Here is a 14,101-nt window from a genome sequence, read left to right as displayed (position 1 = left end):
CTGGTTCGAAGTTAATCGTAAAACTTGCAAGGGAGACTGGTGGCCACACAGGAGGAGACAAAGGAGAAATATCAATTCGCACTGAATCCGCGGTTGTTGGTCTGATCAGCCAAGGTACACATGGTAGACGTTCCAGGTAAATGTCTGCCTGGTTCCCCATTTTCGTATGAGACAAACGTTATGTAAACGGCTTACCAAAATAACAATTACCGAGTCACGCGCACACACCGCTCACTCGAATACGCTCCACTACTAGGAGAGAAAATCTTTGAAGAGGAACTTAGAATCATTTGAGAGTATTAAATACTAACCGAACGGATAAAATACGAAACGAAGAAATGCCAAGTTGAAGAGGTTTGCCAGATGTTTGTCGAAGACCCTGTTACAGCGCCCAGGAATACTCCGTCTGACAAAAGAGGAGGATCGCCCAAAAAGAGAGGAGGAAGCAAATTGAAACTTGATGCGTTGAGAGGTTATGTGATATTATTGCAATAATTACAAAATCTAAGCAAATTTACAAAGAACGTGACAATATGAGTCCACCTCTCACTATGATGTTGCACCCCTTCTGAACTGCATGCACGCACTGTTTCCGTTGTGATGGGTGCCATAAAGTCGTTGTATGCTGTCCTGAGGCAAGCTAACCTACAACTGTCGTGATTGGCGCTTCATACCATGCCAATTGGGACAGAGCTGATTCCTGAATTGGTCCAACACATATTCTATCTGCGACGGATCTGGGGATCGTTGTTGGCCATGGGATTACCTCAACATCACGTAGAGAGTTCATAAAGTTACACGCCAAGTGTGAATGAGCATTATCCTGTTGAAAAACGGCACCTTGGTACTGTTGCGTGAAAGGTATCACAAGGACGCAGGATGTCCGTGACTCTCGGCCACTAACAGCCCTGACTTGAAGTCATACGTGGTGGCTGACGGCACCATGACACCACAAGCAACAGCGCGGCGCCTCTCCAAACAAAAATTCGAGTTCTCCATTGGTCGCACAGTCGCTGACGATTGTCACCCGGAGTAGTTCTGAACCGCGATTCATCGCTGAACACATGAAAAGTAAGCCATTCTTCCCGATAACGGCACGATACCAGACGCAGCCTTTTGTGTAGTGGTATTAATAGCAGCATACACCTACGACAGCAATTCCCTCGTTCGGCCGCTACTAGTATCTGACCAATGGTGCAGGACGATACTGAATGTTGCAGGGGGTCCAGTACCTATTCTCGAGCAGGATATTCTTGGTGCGCAATACGACGTTCTTCCCTTGTAGTGGTCAGACGTGGTCAACCGTAACTCTGACGACGAGTACGCCTGCCATCACGTTCCTATGCAGCCCAAACCGGGCCGCTGCCCGAGTGCTTCACAAACCTGCATACTGCACCATTCGATCAGCCGGCCAAATGGAAACCCACAATGAAGCTCCTTTCAAACTGTGTCAGGCGCTGATACGCTTTCGCACACATGTGCGCGACAGTGAGCGCTCAGCATCTGATACTCTTCATGCTCCTTAAAGGCCTTATGAGATCTACCAAGAGCACTAAAGATGAACAACACTAATGCACTCTGGTGGCCGTAGCACCTCCCACAAAGAACTGCAGTTCTAACCATTTTCGTACCCGCCGATGGTGTGTACGCGTACGACGTTACATTGACATCCGTCCATTTCATTTCGTTGTTTCGCTTTTTCGTCAGACAATCTCGGCGCTGGAAACGTGGTAGGGTAAGACATTGACAAAGTCAAAGTAAGAGCATATGGACTATCAGACCAATTGTGTGATTGGATTGAAGAATTCCTAGATAACAGAACGCAGCATGTCATTCTCAATGGAGAGAAGTCTTCCGAAGTAAGAGTGATTTCGGGTAAGCCGCAGGGGAGCGTCGTAGGACCGTTGCTATTCACAATATACATAAATGACCTTGTGGATAACGTCGGAAGTTCACTGAGGTTTCTTGCGGATGATGCTGTGGTATATCGAGAGGTTGTACCAATGGAAAATTGTACTGAAATGCAGGAGGATCTGCAACGAATTGACGCATGGTGTAGGGAATGGCAATTGAATCTCAATATAGACAAGCGTAATGCGAATACATAGAAAGAAAGATCCCTTACCATTTAGCTACAATATAGCAGGTCAGAAACTGGAAGCAGTTAATTCCATAAATTATCTGGGAGTAGGCATTACGAGTGATTTAAAATGCAGTGACCATATAAAGTTGATCGTCGGTAAAGCAGATGCCAGATTGAGATTCATTGGAAGAATCCTAACGAAATGCAATCCGAAAACAATGGAAGTAGGTTACAGTACACTTGTTCGCCCACTGCTTGAATACTTCTCACCAGTGTGGGATCCGTACCAGATAGGGTTGATAGAAGAGATAGAGAAGATCCAACGGAGAGCAGCGCGCTTCGTTACAGGATCATTTACTAATCGCGAAAGCGTTACGGAGATGATAGATAAACTCCAGTGGAGGACTCTGCAGGAGAGACGCTCAGTAGCTCGGTACGGCCTTTCGTTAAAGTTTCGAGAACATACCTTCACCGAGGAGTCAAGCAGGATATTGCTCCCTCATACGAATATCTCTCGAAGAGACCATGAGGATAAAATCAGAGGGATTAGAGCCCACACAGAGGCATACCGACAATCCTTCTTTCCACGAACAATACGAGGCTGAAACAGAAGGGGGAACCGATAGAGGTACTCAAGGTACCCTCCACCCCACACCGTCAGGTGGCTTGCGGAGTATGGATGTACATGTAGATTGACTAGAATATACAAAGCAAACTTTAGGACACAGGGCGGGGAAAAGACGGTCAAAACAGTTGACAAGTTCATGACTCAAAACAAACAAAAGATGGTGAGAGAGGCTACTTGGCGTCCGAAACCATAGTCCACACCGGAGCAATTGCGTCTTCCACGGTATTACGAGAGTAACGGAAGTACCAGGTTCAAAATCTTGTGCAGAAACTGAATGCTTCACAATGAGGATGACCTCCTCTCTCTCTAACACTGAAACAGGAAGGCTTGTTTACTTTGGTTGCTTTCATTGTATTGTCTCGTATGATGTTATACGACTCTGTGCATTCAGCAAGAATATTATTCGCTCAGAAAGGGTGGCAAGTTTGATCTGCGATATCAGTTCGGGATGTTCATATAGATAACTGTGTCTCGGAAGACTCATCCAGTCCTGTACACATAATGCACCATGGGATTTATTGTTGGAAATATTGATTTGTTAAGACAAATAGCTGAAATGGCTCCGAGCACTTAACATCTGAGGTCATCAGTCCCCTAGAACTTAGAGCTTAAGTAATAGAACCCAGTTCGTTGCCCTCGATGGTGAGTGTTCATCGGAGGTGAGGGTATCATCTGGAGTGCCCCAGGGAAGTGTGGTAGGTCCGCTGTTGTTTTCTATCTACATAAATGATCTTTTGGATAGGGTGGATAGCAATGTGCGGCTGTTTGCTGATGATGCTGTGGTGTACGGGAAGGTGTCGCCGTTGAGTGACTGTAGGAGGATACAAGATGACTTGGACAGGATCTGTGGTTGGTGTAAAGAATAACAGCTAACTCTAAATATAGATAAATGTAAATTAATGCAGATGAATAGGAAAAAGAATCCCGTAATGTTTGAATACTGCATTAGTAGTGTAGCGCTTGACACAGTTACGTCGATTAAATATTTGGGCGTAACATTGCAGAGCGATATGAAGTGGGACAAGCATGTAATGGCAGTTGTGGGGAAGGCGGATAGTCGTCTTCGGTTCATTGGTAGAATTTTGGGAAGATGTGGTTCATCTGTAAAGGAGACCGCTTATAAAACACTAATACGACCTATTCTTGAGTACTGCTCGAGTGTTTGGGATTCCTATCAGGTCGGATTGAGGGAGGACATAGAAGCAATTCAGAGACGGGCTGCTACATTTGTTACTGGTAGGTTTTATCATCACGCGAGTGTTACGGAAATGCTTCAGGAACTCTGGTGGGAGTCTCTGGAGGAAAGGAGGCGTTATTTTCGTGAATGGCTACTGAGGAAATTTAGAGAACCAGCATCTGAGGCTGACTGCAGTACAATTTTACTGCCGCCAACTTATACTTCGCGGAAAGACCACAAAAATAAGATAAGAGAGATTAGGGCTCGTACAGGCAGTCATTTTTCCCTCGTTGTGTTTGGGAGTGGAACAGGAAGAGAAGATGCTAGTTGTGGTACGAGGTACCCTCCGCCACGCACCGTATGGTGGATTGCGGAGTATGTATGTAGATGTAGATGTAGATACTTAAGCCTACCTAACGTAAGGACATCACACACATCCATGCCCGAGGCAGGATTCGAACCTGCGACCGTAGCGGACGCGCGGTTCCAGACCGAAGCGCCTAGAACCGCTCGGCCACACCGGCCGGCTATTAAGACGAAACTGTAACATTCATTCACTGAACGCTAGACGGAAAAACGATATGCACTTGGATAATACAAATACATGGCTAGATCGAATAACCAATAAGGACATAGTGAACCGAACTGGGGAAAAAAGGAAGCTGTGGCACAATTTGACTGAAAAAAATGGTTCAAATGGCTCTGAGCACTATGTGACTTAACATCTATGGTCATCAGTCCCCTAGAACTTAGAACTACTTAAACCTAACTAACCTAAGGACATCACACAATACCCAGTCATCACGAGGCAGAGAAAATCCCTACCCCGCCGGGAATCGAACCCGGGAACCCGGAATTTGACTGAAAGAAGGGATAGCTTGTGTGGTGTCATCCGATGAACGAGATATCACTACGGAACCACAAGCATGCCCAGTCGATGCCACACGCAGCGACGAATGAGACATCGGTTTATACATTCCTCAAGAGTTTCCGTACGCCACTGCCGCTGAAGACTTCCTTGCGCAGAGCGGAGTGCCGCTCAGCTCTCTCTGCAATCATCGCCGAAAATAACAGCATCGTTTCACTGCAGAGCCTGAAGGGCGAGAGCGGTATTAGGCAGAACAGTATAGCAAACTTTATAGTTAATTGTACATTGAGAGAAGAGACTAGTATTCTGTACTGCATCGGGTGATACGTTAGTGTTCAATGACATGGAGAGTCCTGTGGACATGGATTGTTTCGAAGGTAAGTATGTCACGTCGTTCAAGTTATAATAAAGTAATGTAATATTTTGTTTGTGTTGTATCTACTCCGCCTCCTCCAGAAGCAAATCTAAGAACCCACCGCAGTGCCGACGAGGTTTTTTTTTTTTTTTTCGTCCTGCACATCAGTTTGGAAGGACACACGCTAAGGCATCGAGGTACCGTCAGTTTATTAATCGAAGGGACTGTGAGGGGTAAAAATTACAGGACGAGATCAAGACTTGACTATAGTGAGCACCTTCAAATGGACGACTATGTAGGTTGCAGCAGTTGTGTAGAGATGAAGATACTTGTAAAGGGTAGACTAGATTAAAGAGATGAAACAGACTAGTCTTCGGACTGAGGACCACAAAAAAATAAAACTTCCGTTAGCACTGCACAGAAAGGTGCAGTATTTAACAGGTTTCATTTTCAATAGGCTTCCAACAGAACTGAAAAAATTGAGTGATAAATCCCAAGTACCTAAATTCAAGGTGAAAATTTTCCTTCTGGCACACTCCCATTCTGTATAGGAGTTCCTGCCAGAAGCTGAAAACTTTCCCTTGTAATACGCTATTTATTCGTATATTTTCAGCATATTTATCGTGTTTAATTAATTCCTTAATTCTTCTGTTTATGAGTTTTCTTATCAGCATTCTGTTAACTATGTACTGACTCGTTCCTTACCTATGTATCTCTGCATCGCACATGCCAAGGAACCTGATAGAAAAACAAATAACTACAGCCAATAGTCGAGGAAGAGAGCCATACAGAGAAAAAGTCGTAGGAGAAGACAGATATTAGAATATCTACCATTAATAATTCAAAACCTTGGTTGGAGGTGATACTCCGAGATCGACAGCTTGACAAAGGCGGGGAAATGGTTCTGGTCCGCTTCAAATCAGTCAGAAGATTGAGGAAAATATAAAATTCTGTGCAATTGTCTCGTAAGTGCAATTACAACGGTTGACAAAAATGAGTTGCTGAAGGGAAACTGAAATAGAAACAAATAGCTGCAATTCCAACACATCAGCAAGTACTGCACACAAAGGAAAAGTCGGGAACGAAGCAACGGCAGACGCGACGTGCAACCAGCATGAAACAACGGGGCGTGGGCGGAAAGACTGCCGGACAATGCTGTAACCAACAATCGAAATGTTTTAGGGAGGCAGCTGCTGGACTGTGAACCGGCGCTGCGGTGACAGGATGTGTGAGTGTTCATCCGCCCTGTTAGTTCCGTCACCTGGCTGTGTGGAGGGACACGGCTTGTTGACAACGAGGTCGCTGGCTAGGGGACAGAATGAGGAGGTCGATTACCAATGACGACTACACGAGTGAGTGGTGTCTGTTCTTCAGGACATCTCCGAAACAACTGATACCACGCATTCATATAGTTTGATTGGCCTAGCTGGGCAATGGAACTACCTTCTTCATTGCGGATGCATAAATACGTCCTACCTTAGGTAGGGATCTCAGTGTGTCTCAGAGAGCGAATGTGAAGGAAATGGACAGAGACTGCGGACAGGTGGCGCTCGAAGGGAATGTGGATCGGCCGTGAGGCTTGCCGAGATAGTCCAAGTAGTTGCGATAACACTGTGTCCCGGATGCACATTGGTTAACGCACCGGCCTAGCCAGCGGGAGATCCCGAGTTCGAATCACGGTCCAGTACACATTTTCAATCGTTGCCGCTGATCCCGCGGCATGTTCCGATCCAACTGACAGCAGTGATCGCCTCCCCTTCAGTTCCTTTCCTTTTTTCGCCTCTCCACCTTTAATTTACATATGATGACTGAAGACCTACTCCAAGTGTCGGCGGGTGCGTGCAGAAGTAGACATCAGAAATGATCAATGTACTTACAGTTTCATAGTGCGCACGCATCACTAACGTGACTACCATTTAGCTCCGTTACTGACTTCAGCTTACCCATAAATTGCCCTTTTTTTTCTTGAACAGGTCGGCATCCATTCTTTCCAGTTTTCATGTGGCGTCAGCTCCGGATTTTTCCACACGTTAATCTCAGCGCCTGCCCGCCTGCTGCTCGCTGTATTGCTCTACAAGCGTTACAATCTCAACACAAACTGCAACAAAAACTTGCTGTATTTTCCCTAGACATAGTGTGACAACCTCTCCGAAATGTTTGAATAAAGACACTTTCGTTGTCGGCGGTAAATTTCTCTGTTTAATTCCAATTAAATAAATTTATAACTCACGGCAGAAAACTTTATCATTAAAAAAACTTAATAAATAGGGAAAATAACATTGTGAGCATATCAAAATAACATTTCTCATCATATCAGCTGAACTAAGCTATGACTAAGCTCCACTAAGGACACGACAGTTGTTTCTAAGATAACACTTAAAACCCTTACCCGAGCGCGTTTGGTTTGTGATTGTGTGCTACACTTAGATTGCTTCTCATTCCTATCGTCACTACTTCAATGTGGCAACAAACAAATCTCTCGCTCGTCTTTGTTAACGCGTCCCCCAGCTTTAACTGCCTCTGTCTATTGTTTGTTATATCCTAATGCAAAAGAATCTGAGTCAATATCAGTCATAGTGTTTCTTCATTTGCTTTTCTTATTTATTCGTGTCAGTCCTCATTCGAGTGCAGCATAGCAAAAATAATAATGGGAAGTTGGCATTTAAAGTGCCGAAAGCGTCGAGGCAACACCAACTAAATCACAAGGCCTTACAATTCTCTGCCAATAACCGAGTGACGTCATCAACTACAGGCATACAGCCAGTGTAGCAGCGCGACGTAGATGCCTGTAAGAATGCTATGTGGAGCCTGTAAACAACTGTTTCGGAGCTGTAGTATTAATGAGTTGAAATCCTTTGTGAAAAAATGGTTCAAATGGCTCTGAGCACTATGGGACTTAACATCTGAGGTCATCAGTCCCCAAGAACTTAGAACTACTTAAACCTAACTAACCTAAGGACATCATACACACCCAAGCCCGAGGCAGGATTCGAACCTGCGACCGTAGCGGTCGCGCGGTTCCAGAGTGTAGCGCCTAGAACCGCTCGACCACCCCGCCCGGCAGTTTGAGGATCAGTACAAGTTTCAGCGACATGCGTGCAGTGTATTATTTTTCACTTTGTAAGTCTGCCATTTGCACTTCTGCGAAGACGATATACCGTGGGGAACACAAGCAGTAGACTGGAAAACTGGGGCTACGTTAACCGCACCATTAAGCAAGCCACAACTCCGACAAAACGCAGTCCCAATCAAATTTCCTAACTGCCCTTCGTATATTTCTAAAGTGATGCAAAAAAACCAGAGAATTTCCTTCTGAAAAACAGGAGAAAAGGGAAGCTGCTGCAATGAGAGGATCCATAGAGGACAGTATTCAATCTCTAGAAGAATGTAATAAGAAGTTTTCCTTCAGTTCATTTCAATAACTGATAAAGAAGCTTGATTGTGTTACTTGTAGTGAAAAGTGGTCAAAAGCAATGAAAGATTCATATATATCGTTTTTATGTAGACACTGGAACAACACCACATCATATTTCGTACATAATTATTAATCAGGAACTCAGTGAAAGCATTTATGTTAAGGGTTGTGAAATCACTTCCAAGAAAGTTCCAAAACCTGTAAGTAATATCCATGATCTAGACAATATTGTAATATTTGTTGAAAGTTTAGTGTGCAAAAAGAAAGACGACATCTATAAGACATCATTGTTGAATTGTTAGATAACTTAGAATTTGAGGGGAAAACTAAACCTGCTGTTGAATTCATAAGATGCCAGTTTCAGTTAAGCTTTCCGCCTCCTGAGAGACATTCTTTTCCTCCCCATGTTTTAGTATTTGCTGCTTTGTTTCTTTTTTATTTCAAGCGATGCCTACAGATTCTTATGGAGCACTGGAAATATTATTTTGTCTCATCCTAATACTATCAGAAACATCTGTGCAAATATTGATGTTGATCCTAACAGTAAAAACTTTCTAGATTACATTAGGGAGAAAGTATCAAACCTGAATCATCATGATTGCTTTGTGACACTCATGTTAGATGAAATACACGCTTAGCCAACCATGGACTACAAAGGAGGAAATTTACATGGCATGGCACATGATACCACTACTCTTGCAACAACTGCTCATGTGTTTTTCATGCAAGGTGCAATTTCATCATTTACAGCTGTTGTCCACATCTTGCCTGTAAATAAAATGACTGCTGACCAGTTGTTCAACGTAATAAAAAACGTATTGATAGGGTTGGAAGGCTTAAGTTTAAAGGTTATTTGTATTTTTTATAACAATAACTCAATTAATATAAAAGCTGTTAGTAATTTTGCAAATCCACCACAACTTAATATTGCTTACCCACACCCTTTCAGATCAATCCAGACCCTTGCTTTATGTTGTAGACCCAGTACACACTTATAAATGCATCAGAAATAACTGTGTGAATCTGAAAAATGAACTTCTGACATTATGCTTCCCCAGCTTTCAAAACACATCTGTGAGAATGCAAGCTTCATTTTCTCCAATTAGGTCCATATTTGACATTGAAACGAACAAATTATTGAAATTTGCGTATGGTTTCAGTATGAAAGCTCTGTGGCCCTCTTAAATAGAAAAACAAAATGTGATAAGAGTGCTTCTCGGGCTTCCAGGCGTGTCAAGTAGTTTAAAATCCATGGATTTGACTCTGCACTCAAGCATACAGCACATATATTATTAGAACTGAGAACATATTGTCTACTAGAACATAAAATGTTAGTCTTACTGCCTGGAAAATTTCAGGCTGATGGCTTGGAAGCCAGGTTTGGATTGTATCAACAGTTATCTGTATCCCAGTACAATGCACCAATGAGGCAAATATTTGAGGCAGAGAAAAAGCAGAGATTATCAACTTTGTTAGAGCTTTCTTTACAAGGTGACTCAGCTAAGAAAATTGTAATTAGATGTCTACAAAGATATTATCAATCTGAATGTCTTTATGTTGCCTGTGACATTTCAACATCAGGTATTTGTAAATTAAGTGCTAGTCAATGTGATTTGGAACTCATCAGTCCAGAATTACCAGAGCTTACATTCATCGCTGGATACTGTTGCTACAGCACAATAAAGAAGTTAAAGTGCGGTAACTATGCTTAGTTTTTAACAGCAGCTGGCATGTGGTGTTGAGCACAAACTAATTAAAGATCTTGATAGAGACGGCTTGTGATATCATCAGAAAATGCCATTGCTGACAGTAATGAATTCTTTTTGTTTCATGCAAAAACTATTATCATATGAACACTGATTCTTTTCTAGGGTTCAAATCCAATGACAAACAACATGTTAATTAATTCTTGATTGTGTCATGGTTAATGATGATTTTGCAGCAGATGTCTGTGGCAAACATTCAGCACAGGAATTGGGTAAATCTGTTGTTTGGACAGGGGTTAATATTTTTCCTAATAAATATTATAAAACGGAAAATGACAAGGTGTGTAGGTCATTAAACAAAAGGAAACTGAAAATTGTGGTGGAAGAACATATTTTAAACAAAGAAAGTAAAAAGAAATGTATATAATTTTCATTAGTAGTTATCCACTTTTGTTGACTTCACTAAGCAAGTTTTGGGTACTAACTACAGTACAGGTAAGCTCTACCTACACATATTTATTTCTTCAGCTCTGCTATTACAAAACTTTCTCCATTTTCAATATAGAGAGAATATTCTTTGTGTTTACTACGTTACTGTAATGAGTATTACTCAGTGGAGTGTAGGATGGTGTGTGAGCTGTCAGGTGTTAAGAGGAAGGACTGATAAATGTATCTAGTCATAACTGTTTGTCATGTTCCTCCTATTATACATTCTCAATGTGTTTTAAAAATATTGCTGGCACTTGTTATTCCCACACCTGTTACTCGTGTCTCTGATGTAAGATATTATCATTTTAGATACTATGCAAATGTCAAATAGTGTGGGTGCAGGACAGTGTGAGTGTGCAGCTAGGTGGTAAGAGAAGGGGGAGATAAGTGTCGTTATTCATAATTACTTCCCTTGTTCCTCCTATCATTTTTAATGTGTTTTGAAAATAATTGGTTTCTGATATTCAACAGGTCATTTAAGAGTTTTCTAATTTTTGTTGTTCTTTGAGTGCTGCTTTCCTTAAGAATGAGGTGTGTGCTATTGCTGACACTTTTTATCCAATTCCTTTGACTCTTATCCTGTATGTAAGGCGATGTGGTTTCATATAGTATGCAAATGTCAAATAATGTGAGTGTTGGATGGCGTGAGTGAGTTGTTAGGTGGTAAGAGGAATGGCCAGTAAGTGCATCTAGTCATAATTGCTTGTCTTTCTCCCCCTATTGTTTTCATTGTGGAATACTTGGTTTCTGATATCCAGCAGGTTATTTACGAGACGTCTGTTTTCTATTATTTTCATCTGAGTTTTGCTTTCTGTATAGATGAGGGGTGTGCTTTTGCTGACACTTGTTATTCCCATACTGTTGACTCTTGTCCCTGATGTGAAGTGTTACAATGTTAATTAGGTTAGTTAGTTTCATGTTCCATGGATCATTTTGCATGATAAACCATAATGATTTGGAATGAGTCATTTTAAATTCACACTGCAAATTAATTTGTACATATGGCGACATACTGAAGATTTTTAAGTTTATTTTGCCATGTAAATGTGAATGAGCTGTTCTATACTTGTGACCTGAGGTATTGTCTCTTTTCTGTGAAATATTCTGCAGGTCATATGCACCACTTTTCATTTTGATGTTTGAACTAGTAAATTTCTGTATTCCATACCTTTGAAGATGTACTATTTCTTAGTTCTGGTGCCTTTTTTGTGTTGCAGTGTGTGTTTTCTGAATATGTACTTACTGTGTGTACTCACCCTAATATTTAGAGAGGTCTTTTTCTGCTATATAGCATACCTTATTATTAAAAAAATAAGCTGCTTCATTCCTCCAACAATATGCTTGTAGTACTCCACTGAAAACACTACACTCTTGTTTCACATTCAAGATGCAATGATAGCAATTTTACTGTCTCTAAATGGCTCTCATTCATGTTGCTTATTATCTGCACAGCATTCTCTGCCACATTGCCATTTTGTAGAGTTTGGTGAGAAGTATTTGCATGTCTTTTACCATGTGCTATGTTGATCCTGCTTTGAAAGTTAATTGTGGTTGAACAAGGGTGTCATGTTTGTATTTCCTTTATGTGTCATGAATCTGGATTGTCATGTTTTTCTTCTTCTATTTGTGTGAAAGTTATTTTTGTGTGGAAATCTGTTAGTGGGATGTGATCTCCCATTTGAAAACTTATATCTATTATCTTCCCTACATATTTTGCTGTGCTCATTAGCACAATAATTGAGAACTGCTGTTAATATTTAAGATGTTGTGTAGAAGAAACTTGGCTATCTAGAAATACAAATGTGATATAGTTTGAGTAAATATTACCATCTGTCCTTACATGAACTATTAAGAGGCTGTGGCATCAGTCATTATGTCTGTTAAACGAACATAGCAAATGAAAACAAGGTTACATTCATGAGGACTGCTGCTTTGTAATTCTGTGCAATGTTTCCGTAAGTGTAATGTAGAATGAATTCTTTCATTGTTAGAGTAATACTAGGTTGTTTCATCTTTTTCATAGATAGTTCTGTATGTTTTGGTTGTGCTCATAGGATTAGTGAGAATTATCATTAATCTTTTTCCGCTATTATTGTTTGCAATTTACTTCAAACCATATATTTGAAATATGTTATCGGTGTATATTATTATTTATGGAACATCGTTTAGATGTGTAGGCTGTACATTCTACAATTTTGTTTGTGTCAATGTTAGGAGAATAAAACTGTGTCAGCGTAAATAAAAACTTTGGTACAATTGAAGGGGTCACTGGAAGAAAATGCTAGCCATCAGTTGAGGATTAAACTGATAATTTTATCTGTTGTTCCCCAATACACAACGTTCTGGGAGGTAGTAGTTTCGTGTGTACCGTCAGAATGCACTGCCTTCTCTGTTTATGTCCTTCTCTTTAAAATTAACGTATCATATAACATACAATAACTCCAAATATTCTGTTGTTAATTAGCACTTTCTTCCGCCGTCTGCTTCAGTGTCGTGTGTTATTTTACACCTGACATATTTCAGAAAAAAAGAAAATGCTTTAAGTCTCAGTAATGTCATTTCTTACAGCTCGACAGCTTCTAGTGCCTGGAATTTTTCAGCATCCAAAGTCGTGTTAAGCTCAAAAATTTTCATGATTCTATATCTGACACAGCTGAAAACAGTAAATGTTTCCGCTTTTTTCCCCGAGATAACAAATCAACTCGCAGTAATTTCATTTACAGTCAAGTTCGATCGCCTTAACGTCTTTTACTGTCTTATATTTATCCTTTTCTAAAACGGTGTTAGCGCAGCGATTTGGCGAAAGGCAGGGTTGACACTAAGTGCCTCGCCTGGATTACATGACGTCATAGTTGAGTTGTGAGACCTTGTCGTTTAGGTGGCGTTGGTCGAGGTCGATAGCGACAAACTATTGGTTCACATGACGTATAGCGGAAGGTATTGGCCATGTCGTTGCCCGTGGAATCGTCCCAACAGTGTGCAGAGTGAAGCCCGAACTCTACACTCTAACTTTTGGAGGTTGATCACAGTTGTTTTGTGAGTATTCGCGTATAGGGGCCAATGCTCTCCGACGGCTCTTTACACTGTAGTAATGAAATTACATTTATTTCTTTTCTACATCTACATCAACATCGATACTCTGCAAATCACATTTAAGTGCCTGGCAGAGGGTTCATCGAACCACCTTCACAATTGTAAATAATGGACTCCAGCTATCAGACGTCCTTTTGATCTTTTTTATTGGCAGATCTAGATTTCAGCTAGAAACTAGCCAGTCTCAATGCACTATCATTTTTGATCAGTGCATGTAATGCCTGTTGGTCGGGCTTCATCCACAGGTCATTGAGGGCCACTGGAACCGATGTGTCCAATCATACTGT

This window comes from Schistocerca americana, chromosome 1 (assembly GCF_021461395.2).
Source record: "Schistocerca americana isolate TAMUIC-IGC-003095 chromosome 1, iqSchAmer2.1, whole genome shotgun sequence".
Lineage (NCBI taxonomy): Eukaryota > Metazoa > Arthropoda > Insecta > Orthoptera > Acrididae > Schistocerca > Schistocerca americana.
This window is presented reverse-complemented; position numbering follows the sequence as displayed.